Source organism: Tamandua tetradactyla, chromosome 4 (genome assembly GCF_023851605.1).
Source record: "Tamandua tetradactyla isolate mTamTet1 chromosome 4, mTamTet1.pri, whole genome shotgun sequence".
Taxonomy (NCBI): Eukaryota; Metazoa; Chordata; class Mammalia; order Pilosa; family Myrmecophagidae; genus Tamandua; species Tamandua tetradactyla.
This window is the reverse complement of record NC_135330.1, coordinates 115,360,209-115,369,248: the sequence shown is the minus strand read 5'-3', so window position 1 is coordinate 115,369,248 and position 9,040 is coordinate 115,360,209.

Here is a 9,040-nt window from a genome sequence, read left to right as displayed (position 1 = left end):
CAAAACGAAAAATGAAGCAGATAGATCTCAGGCTAAAAGTATAAAACTCTTGAGGAGGTTATACGAACATATCAGAGGCCTGAAAAATGAGAACAAATCAGCAACTCCATTAGCTGAGCAAATTAAAGAGCCACTGTTTCCACCCTCAGCTTTGAATATGGAGGACACCAAATGGGCCGTGATCTCGTCCCTTCCCCCCAGTGAACAAGAGTACTCTCCACTGTGTGTTCTCAAGTGCCTTTCTTCTTTTCTAGCTAATTTAATGAAAGACTGACCATTTCCTAACTCTTTTCCTAACAAGATAAAGGCACTTTTTATTACTCACTTCCTAAGGAACATGTTCAAGAGAGAACAGCAAAACAACAAACAGACAATTCAAAACACAAGCTTTATTTCTCATTAACTTCAAGTTCTTTTTCCTTTTATTTAATTAACAAAGTTTGCTATCATGGGATTGATCGTTCCTTTCTGCATCTTAATCCTTAAAGCACATGGGATTATGTAGCATGCAGACAATCCATAAAGGCAATTTAAGAAGTGGGACATATCTCACAACTGTCTACACTGTTGTCCTCTCATCTCATGAAAACAGCACCTAGGGCAGCCCTCCAAGGCCCCCACAAGGCAAAAGAGCTGGAAGCCCTGATGTGACCACATGAGAGAGCCTTTTAAAAATTAGTTTGTATTTATACCAATTTATTCATAACACACTTTCAATTGTTAAATAGTTCTAGGCCCAGAGGTAACTGCTTTCAACTCTTTAGGCCATTATTTTAGAATGTGCTTTTCATTTCTGGAAATCAGAGTTTCCAAATTGGTAGGTCTTGGCACTCTGCTGTGAACTGGTTCCTAGGAATTAGAATTAGGAATAGGGAAACAAGGTGGGCCCTGAGGCAGCTGGAGCCTCTGGGCAGGTGGCATCCAGTCAAGTGCTTCATCACAGATTGAAGGGAGGCCCCAAGGCAGACCCCAGCAATCTGCTGAGAGAACTTCGGCGCAGGCCTGGACACCCACAACCCAGGCTGCTGCAGAAAACACCTCAGCCCTTTGGGCAAGAGTAACCCATGTAGCTGCTGGAGGACTCTGCATTCCAGGTATTCAAGGTACAGCTAGTTGACATCCAGGATCTGGAAAGCTGGGATTGGTAGTTCCAAGTGAGCTAAAACACAGGTGGCAGCAGCCAAATCTGTCCTAACAGGTGTCAAGTACTCCTGTCCATTTGGGGCTAATGTGCCTTTTACTAACACCTAAGCTCAATACTGGAAGACTGCTCTAACAATGAACGTGCACTTTACAAATTGAAGCATCATTTTAATTCCTTCATAGGAAAAATATTTCAGTTGTATTTGAAACCCACTGGAATTAGATTATTTCATTTATCTAGCAAAGAAAAGCTATTTATTTTTTTTAAAATGTAATATTAACTGTTATAAGATTTAAAATAGTGATGATATGACTGACTTGTCTTTTTTAAAAGCACTATCTGTGCAGTGTCTCCTCCACAGCAACTAATCAGAATTTGAAGACAGAATCATTAAAATCTTGATCAAGAATTGTTTTTAGTCATTTCAAGCATATAAGCTAATATCAAAAGAAGTTATCTTCATGAAGGCAAGCTCAGGTTTCTGATTAATTTTTTTTTATATATATTTTATTTGGGATTGTTATATCTATTCAATACTCCCCAAATAAATGTCCCCAGCTTGCCACATTATTTGGTATCAGTTTCTACATGTGCCTTAATAAGGAAAAATTTGAGAAGCCCAGATTTAAACAAAATGTTTTTTACTACTTCTTGGCTTTTCCATTTTAAGTATAATCTATTGACCTCCCACGGAGGAAGAGGAGGTTTTAGCTTCTTTCATATATACTTGCATGTGGCATAATCCCATTCTCTCAGGATTACATCATAATACTATTTACATTAAATATCGAATGTTCACATCCTTACGACTAGGGAGACTCCTGACAGCTAAATCATGCAGTATTCTATGATTACATTTCCTTTTCTGCAATAACTTTTGTATTCTCTGCAGTTAATAATTGTTCTATTTTTCACTTGGTTACTTTTCTATATGCTTATCAGGGGGGTATCCTCCCCAAAGTGTCCCTCAGATTTGCAAATTTCCTTTCAGTTCACTTAAAACACAAAAGGTGTTGGATCAATTTCATCATCATAAAGCTTCTCCTGGACCCCTCCTACTCCAATTTTGATTGGTTCATCACTAATCCTGCTGTACAGCCATTATCCTGAGATCCCTTTTGACCCCTGTCTTGGGGTTTCTCTGCATCTGGCTCTGTTCCGGTCTGTCTCTGGGCCCCATGTCTTTCTTGTCATCAGCATACCCTGTCACTTATCGGTGCACGTCCTAGGATTCTGAAGTTTCATGATAATGCACTGGCGTTTCCTTTTATCTCTGGTTTTAGGAAACATTATTGAATTATTCCTTTGATGGTTTTCAGTCCTCCATTTTCTACATTCTCTCAATCTGGCATCACTATTTTCGGATGTTCAACCTCCTGGATAAATCCCAGAAATAAGTTTTTCATTAAACTTAGGAAGTTTCCAGCCACTATTTCTTCGAATATCTTCTCTGCTCCTTTCTTGTCCTCCTGGAATTCTCACAATGTGTAAACTTGGCACGCTTGACTGTGTCCCACAGGTTCCTCAGATTCTCTTCATTCTTTCATTTTTCTGTTCCTGAAAGTGAATGATTTCAATCGTCTTATCTTCAAGTTCTCTGACTCCTTTTCTGCCATCTCCAATCTGCTGTTAAATTCCTATTCGGAATTTTAAATTTGTTTTTGTGGACTTCAGTTATATTTGGCTTCTTTACTTAATTTCCTTATCTGTATGGACAGTGCATTTGTGTTCGCCGATCATCTTCCTGATTTCCTTTAGTTCTCTGTCCACATTTTCCTTTAGCTCTTTGAGCATATTTAGGACCATTTTTTTAAGTCATTGTCTGGTTTGTCACAGGTCTGGTTCTTCTCATTGACGGCTTCTAATGCTTTAATCTTCTCCTGTGTTTGGGCCACTACTTCCTGTTTCTTTGTATATTTGGCAACCTTTTAATGAAACATGGACATATTGGTACTTTAATGTGTTATTGCTGGAATTTAGACTCTTATTTGTCTGTGCCTTAAGTTTGTATGCAGCTCATGTTATGACAGTTTTCTTTGGAAACTAAGAGCTAGGAAAAAAAAAAAAAAAGGAAAACACCTTTCCTGGTCTTTGCAGATTGGCCTGTACAATTGCTCTCCTTCATGGTTTAATCATACAATGAATTGAAAGAACAGCCTCAGGCCAAAGCACAAAGGTTTGTCTCAGGCATATATATGTGGTCCTAGGAAATCCCCAATTTACATGGTTTCAAATGACCCATCTTCCCTAAGAAACAATTTATTCACAGTCTGGGCACTGCATTGTGTGTCCTACAGCCAACCAGCCTTTTCCCCAGGCAGCCATCACTTGACTGGTCTCCCACAGCATGCAGTGGGAGAGCCTTGTGAGTTGTCTTCTACATACAGGGCATGTTCTGGGATGGTGAGTCCCTCAGGCCATTATCAGACAGATGGGCCAGACATAAATGGTCCCTCCAGAACCGGGACCAGGGATCTGCACTGGGAATTAGCCATTCCATGTTGAATCAGTAAAGAGTTGGGAAGAAACCAGCCAGGGTACCAGTACATCCTGTCACTTTTAAGTAGCCTTTTTCTTGATTCCGCATCTGCCCTGCTACTGTAATCCTTTATATCTTTCCCAGAGCATTGATAAAGATGTTTCTACCAGGTCGTGCTACTTGTTCAAAGCTTCTGTGGGAGAGTAGAGGCCTATGTATATCACTCCACCATCTTGACTGGGGTGGGGTGCCCAAGCTGCTTTCTCCTGTTTACATGTATTAATTTCTGCTTCTCATGATAAAGGTTTACTCAAATGCCTGATGATCCTTGGTTATCTGCTGATATTTAGGGGTGGGGAACTGGAAAAGAAACAAGAAGGCTGGGTGGCTTTTTTTGGGGGGTAGGATTTATTTTGGATTGTTCTGGCTAAGCCCCTCTTTGGTTATCACAGCCCTTCCCCCATGTCAGCATTCCTAGAGGGTTTTAGGTCAAAGACCCCAGGGAAATCTGGAATTTCTTATGTGTAAGGCAGTCTGGCTGCCTGTGGGCTAAGGGGTAGGGAGAAAAAAGCAACTGTGGTTCTCAGGAGTTGGTAAGTCTATGTAAGCTCCCTGATTTCCACATTATCATACAACTTTCAACTTTTCCTGGTATCCTCCAATCCATGTACCTTCTGTTTTATTAACTCTAGAGGAAAAAAAAATCATCTGTTGGAGTCAAAGAAGTGCAGTTCCTTGCTTGTATGAAGTTGGGGAGCCAATCTGGACTTCGAACCGAACCTCCTATTTCACCATCACTTCCAGAGCTTCTTATTACTGAAAATTCCTGAGCTATTGTAAGATTCATAAGTGTAAATAGGGCTACTTCTTCCTCTTCTCCTCTGCCAAATTAAAATTCAGCTTTCTTAAGCCTGCCAAAAAGTTACCACTCATCCATCTGCATCCCAGTTTCCAAAATGCTGCAGTTACTACCTCATTTTCTTGTTCTTATAGATGTATGCTTTTTCTAAAAATAATCTCTTAAACATAATTTTTTTGTATGCTGTTCATGGTGGAGGTCGCATTTCATCCTTTTTCCATATGATTATCCCATTATTACAGCACCATTGTTGATTTTTTTTGAGGTAGGGGGAGTGCACAGACCAGGAATCAAACTCAGGTCTCCCTCATGGCAGGCAAGAATTGTACCACTGAACTACCCTTGTACTCCAACCTTAAACATCATTTCAATGCTGTTTCAGAACTACTACAGGTACTCACCTCTAATTTAAAACACCTCAGTTACGTTTCATCCTTTTACATCGACAACAAATGGGGATATTCACTTTCTCATCACTAAAAGAAGCCCTAATATTTGAGAGGAACAAGGAGCAGGAAAAACAGCAATTTGGGGACACAGGTGAAGCTGAATTTAATAACTGCATGCTCTTATAAACTAACATAACTCATTGTCCTAACCATGTATTGAACATTGTGGGAAATAAAAATATGTCCTTGTTTCAGGACAGCCTCTAATTATTTTCAAAAAGGTTAACTATTAAAGGGTCCTTGAAATGATGGCTAGCCTGAGAGGGAGTAAACAGAGGGAAGAATCATCAGGCAATAGAATGGAAGGTAAGAGGCAAACTCAATGGAGGAAAGGGGCTCAAACACAGTTTTTTGTGTGGAAAAAGCACTACAGATATTTCTTCTCCAGAATCTTCATAATGTGATTTAAATACAAAGTGATCAATTGATTGATGAATAAGGTTTATTTTATACAGACTGGGGCTGCTAGCATTAAAAATAATTAAAAAAAAAAACTCCTCTGCTTTACAACACAGCTGATGCTTTAAGTGCATTTATTATAGTAGTTCAAAGATGTTAAAATGATTTTAAAATTTTTTTCACTACAATCTTGTGAAAAGAGATATAGTGAAATATATTTGCTCTGTGAAGTCAAACACAGAGTTTAAAATCACCATTATCATTGAAATAACTGCAGGTAAAACAACTTTGTTATTATGAGCCTGAAACTCTCTAGTCTCTAGCACCATTTATTCCACTGGAATAACCATCTTTAAAATGTAGTATTTGATAATACAATTTTAAGGAATATAACTTTTGCCTGAAGTAGAACTGACTTTAATTGGATGACCACAGATATGAGAGAGGAAGGATTCCAAGAACACTGTGCATGTTCAAAAATGGGATGACACAATGAAGCAACAAATCTGTCTAAGCCCCTGGGTCTGGGTAGGGGACTGGGGTGAGGTAAGTATAGATAGGTAGAGAGTGAAGTCTGAGTGCAAAAGCTACCTTGTGCTGGGTTGAAAGGATGTATGTACCCTAGAAAAGCCATGTTTTAATCTTAGCCCCATTTTGTAAAGGCAACCGTTTCTTCTAATTCCTATTTAGTACTGTATGTTTGAAACTGTAATTAGATAATCTCCCTGGAGATGTGACTCAATCAAGTGTGGTTGTTAAAATGGATTAAGCAGAGACATGTCTCCACCCATTCGGGTGGGTCTTGATTAGTCTACTGGAATACTATAAAAGAGGAAACATTTCGGAGAAATCTGGAGATTTGGAGAGAGTAGAGAACACCACAGCACCACTAAGCAGAGAGTCCACCAGCCAGCACCTTTGGAGATGAAGAAGGAAACGCCTCCTGAGGAGTTTCGTGAAGGGAAGCCAGGAGAGAAATCCAGCAGATGATGCCATGTTCGCCACATGCCTTACCAGATGAGAGAGAAACATTGACTCTGTTTGCCATGTGCCTTCTCACTTGGAGAGAAATCCTGAACTTCATTGGTCTTCTTGAACCAAGGTATCTTTCCCTGGATGCCTTAGATTAGACATCTCTATAGACTTGTTTTTATTGGGACATTTTCTCGGCCTTAGAACATTTTCTCAGCCTTAGAACTGTAAACTAGCAATTTATTAAATTCCCCTTTTTAAAGCCATTCTGTTTCTGATATATAGCAAACTAGAACACTCCCCAAAGCCAGACAGTGGAAAATGAACTCTAAAGTACTGTAAACCTGTAACTTTGTTAAAAAAAAAAAAAAAAAAAGAAGGTTTCTAAATAGCAAATAATTTCATCAAAGTGATTTTCCAGATAAGGGAATATGCTAGTGCTATATAGTACAGAAAGTCTGGTTACAAAAGACTGTTAACTCCCTACTTAATCCAAAAATCCAAGGTCACATGAAACAGAACAGGATTGCCTGGCAGTAGAAATGGAAGAGAACTCCCTGCCAGACAAGAATCAATGAAAGGGAATAATTTACACCTACAGTACTCTAGATAGAGGGAGCAAGAAGGAATGGGGCTGAACGGGGGTGATAACAGGACTCATGCTGAAGTTGTACGTAAACTAAATCCATGCTATCCTTTGGTTTTCAAAGAAACACTGAATATCTACCATGTGATTTTTCTCATCAGTTGTCATGTCTTATAAGCATAAAGTAAAAAATTCCAGTTAATCGATTTCACAGACAGATTGATGTTCTTCTGTAAGAACAACAGATTGATTTTTTTTTTGAGAAAGAGCAATACTAATTCTTCCATTATGTCCTTCTCTTTCTGTGCACATAGTCAAATCGACTTTAGGGCCAACTCAATACGAAAAGCAGAAGGCATTAGGAGAACAAGGTCCATTAAACCCAGTATCGCCTCAATTACTTTAATTCCATTATTTCTGTTCATATTACTTATTTAATCAATATCTCCTTTTAGTTATTCATGTTTACCCTTTGCAAAATCTCAAGTAATAGGAGGATGGTCTTTGGAGCTCAGCAGCAACTGAGTTTTATAAATGTATTTCCGAAGTTGTGACTGTCTTCAGATCTATAACTGAGAAGTCTTAAATTGAATCATGTTTTCCAAAGGCCAACCCCTATAAAGACACAGAGCCCCTAATGCAGTATGTGCCTTTACTTGTTATGTTGTTTGCCACTCACTGTCAAGAATAGTCACATATGGCTTAATGGTTTTTTAAATTACTTCTTTCCTTCTCTAAACCTTAGGGTAATTTAGCTCATTTTCAAACGGATGTCTTCTCTGTACATATCCTTGTCTTTTGTTTAATGTAATCTTTCCACCTTCACTGGAAAGAGTTTCACCTGAACATTACATTAACCACTGCCTCTTCTGTGACAATTAATCAATCCCTCAGTTCTACCTCCTGTAGCAGACTTACAAATTAAAGGACCCACGTACATCGATGTGTCATGCACTACATGCAAGGAGCTGCACTTTTAGCATAAACAGGCTACATCATAGTTATGTGGGCCTTGTCTTCTACAGGCACGTGGTATTTTTCCAGTTGTGGTAAGTAGGACACCTTGGAAGTCCAATGTTTGTTCAGAAAAGGTAAAATCACCCTTTGGTGGAGAAAAAGATTCATAGAGAAGATGATATTTGAGTCATGTCTTCAAGGATGGAAGGAAGTTGAAAATGGAAACTAGGAGGAAAAATTAAACATGTGTGGAAGCAAAGTAGGCAAAGCTAAACGAGCAAAGGAAGTACTCGTTTGAATTTCTAGGGTACATACATTGAAAGGATGTATGTACTCTAGAAAAGCCATGTTTTAATCTTAATCCCATTTTGTAAAGGCAACCGTTTCTTCTAATCCCTATTTAGTACTATATGTTTGAAACTGCAATTACATCATCTCCCTGGATATGTGACTCCAGGGTGTAATAGTGTAAATAAAAATGAGAAAATGGTGAGTTCCTCGAGTACCAAGTTAGGAAGGCATGACTTCCCTTTGGAGGCAGTGAGACCACAGCAAGGGTCATGGAGAACAGTTTAGCAAGATACAAGCAATTCTTTAAGACAGTCATCCTCGGTGCAAGATGTGCTTAAGGCAACTGCAACTTTGTAGACATGCTGTAGGAAGGAAGGGTCAGCAAAAAAGGAGGACCTTCGAGATTTGATTTCTGCCTTCCTACAGAGCTTCATCTAGCCCCACAGCCACCTTCTGCTTTGTGTTCCAGCAATACTCAAATGGCATGGAGTATACAAACACCCTGCTCCCTCGTGCCCCCCTGGGAATCTGCCACCTGTCTCCTGTACAATGCTCTCTTCCTACCCCATGGGTCCAACCAGCAGTTTTTAACACCTTCTTTCAATTTCCACTCACATATGATCTGCTCTATAAAGTATTTCTTGATTCCCTCAAGCAGACTTAGTTGCTCTTTTCCCTATGTGCAAAGTATATATCGCTCCATCATAGAAATGAGTTTTCCATCATCACCTCCCATTTAAACTGAAATATCCTTGATGTTATCCCCGAGCAATTTTTGGCATATGTCAGAAGGATAACACATGAATGAATGAATTAATTAATTAATTAACAAACGAACAAATGAAGAGAAAACAGTAAAAAAAAAAAAAAAGCCTTGAAATAATTGTTTAGAATGAAACTACCT